The 2,500-nt window shown below is 42.8% G+C and overlaps 1 protein-coding gene across 1 annotated transcript in view; it reads right to left on the bottom strand.

The window, feature by feature from the left end:
• The window catches only part of grm1a (glutamate receptor, metabotropic 1a), a 28,288-nt gene that overhangs the window by 6,394 nt on the left and 19,394 nt on the right, over positions 1-2,500 (bottom strand). The window lies entirely within an intron of this gene.

Genomic DNA, 2,500 nt, shown 5'->3' on the forward strand with positions numbered 1-2,500 from the left:
CTCTGCTCTGACAGGTGCGTTCAGAGCGAACACACAGACGCTCATAATCGTCGCATTGTTGGGTTTTTATAGCTGCTTTTCTCAGGCCCATCAGATCAGGATCAGGAGCGGAGTGAACTTAAGCGGTAGTAAGCCACTGAGCTGAGCTCTCTTCCTCGCGGCATAAGCAGTTTAGAGACAGCCTTGCAGAAAAGCCTCACGATCGAGAGTTTCACTGAGCGTCCCCACAGCTCCTTCTGTCCCCACTACGCTGAGCTCTACGCGAGTGGGGTCAAGGTGAGGACCGCGTAACCCGCATCTCTCTCTTATGTAACAATCGGGGAAACGATGCCTTTTTCTGAGACCGATTGGCTTCAGCGTTTCCCTCATAAAACTGAGTGAAGATTTTAAATCAAAGGATTTGAGCAGAAGGGGGTTAAGTACACTCTGCGTACGGTTGATTAAAACCATACAGGCATAAATGACTGGTTCAGCCATAACAGGAAACAGAATTACAGTTCGCCGAGTCGACAACAAATGTTGCCTTTTTTTTTTTTTTTTTCAGAGTTATTTCTGTGAGCTGAACACAACATGTACTCTGTTCTGGGAAATCCCTGGGTAGATGAATCAACCAGTCGACCATAAAAAACAACAAAAAAAAAACAAACAGTGAACACATGCAGGCTGGCAAGTTGTGTGACGTGGAGGCTTCAAGATATGGTGATCGGTGTGGTGGAGAACTGTACATGCTTGTGAAGTAGAGAGATTCTTTTCTCTCTCTCTCTCTCTCTCTCTCTTTCTCTCTTTTCTGTGAGCAGGCCTTGCTTTCTCTTACGCTGTGGGAGAAAACATCCCATGTCCTCAATGCAGTGGAGTTTGACTGATACACACACACACACACACTGCAAGCTGCACACTGCACATGAATGACGACACTTGGTGACAGTGTTACCAAACGACTGCGTAGTTTTCTCTGGACGTCAGGTTACTCTGCGTTTACCTGCCTGAGACAAATGAATTCTTTTGTGATCAATGCCTGGCTCATGTCTTTCCCAGTGAGCGTGATCAGGCCAAGCGGAGAATACCAATGCAGTGGGCAAAAGACCAGGTAAAGATTTTGTTTGTTTGTGTTTTAAGGGAGTCAGACATCTCCGATGATGCTATGCATGCTGTTTTCTGTTTTCTTTTTTTAATGATCATTTGCGTCTGACAATGAATTTAATGTCAAAACATATGGTGCCAGACCTGGGTAAAATAAGTATTCAATATGTTTGAATGACTAAGTCCTGTTCTGTTCTCTTACACAATCCCATTACCTTGTCACTTTGCTCTGTTAATTAGTGAGACTAATGACAGTTTTGATGAAGGCTTGGTAAGGCCTTCGTGTGATGTTGGTTTGGTGTTGTTTCATAACACGCTCAGTCCTGCTGGAATTCTCCTAACTTCAGTAGAAAAAGGACACAGAGTAAAGGAGTCATGTAAGAAAACTGTTTCGGGACTCATTAATTCAAATATTTAAAATATTTATTTGACTCAGGTCTGTTACTTGGCGTAGGAACATTTTAAAATATCTTCAAATAAGTCATTTTGGAGGACAAGTCTGCTGTATGATCTAAATGTTTGGGTTGTTTTTTTTTTTTTTGTTATGTTTTGTTTTTGTTTTTTTCTCCAAAATGGTTGTTGAAAGATTTCTGACTTTCCGGCACTCCGACACTGGCTAGCAATGCTCTGTATCAGTCAAACTCCACTTACCGTCTGTTGCCATAGTGAGGTGCTTTTTTTTCAGTGCCAGCATCCACTACATAACAATCATTTCTCTCATCTGAAAACACACTTACCGCCGGGAGGGTCTTTCAGAGGAAAGGAATAGTAACAACAAAAAACAACAACACATCAACAACATTAATTAATCAACACGTCCAGTAATTATATAATTATGAGAAGTGTGGTCTGATCTGGTCTTTTTTTTTTCTTCTTCTTCTTCATCTTCTTCTTCTGCTTTTATCAGAAGTTATGCAGTAAACAGAATCATTCGGCTCTTTTAAGAGCTCGAGTTGTCGCCTTCTGGAATTTTCCAGATGTCATCTGCGCATTTAGTGAAAAAACAAGTAGAAAAATATCATATAGCACTATATGCTTGCTGTGAAGGAGGGGAGTATGGGGGGGGCAGGATGAGCTGGGACAAAACTGTATCTGTTTATACATTTGGCTGATGCTGTTTGTCAGACAGACCAAGAGGTATTTGCTTGACGTCGGAGGTCACACGCGCGCGCGGATTAACCGCCTTCAACCACGGTCGCGTTGACAGCGGGCCGCGTACGTTTAAGATTCAAACTCGAAACCTTTCGGTCACTGGGACGTTTTCCCTCACCGCTGTGCTACCGTCATCAATAAACCACAGGCAAGTGAGAATATTCAGCGCGGATAAAGGCAAAAAAACAAAAAAAAACGCAACCTATGGAGACGGTTATAAAGCACTCTGCACATCACAGTTTCCTCGCATGCCAGCAGTACAGACTCC

The sequence above is a fragment of the Chanos chanos genome, chromosome 4 (genome assembly GCF_902362185.1).
Source record: "Chanos chanos chromosome 4, fChaCha1.1, whole genome shotgun sequence".
Lineage (NCBI taxonomy): Eukaryota > Metazoa > Chordata > Actinopteri > Gonorynchiformes > Chanidae > Chanos > Chanos chanos.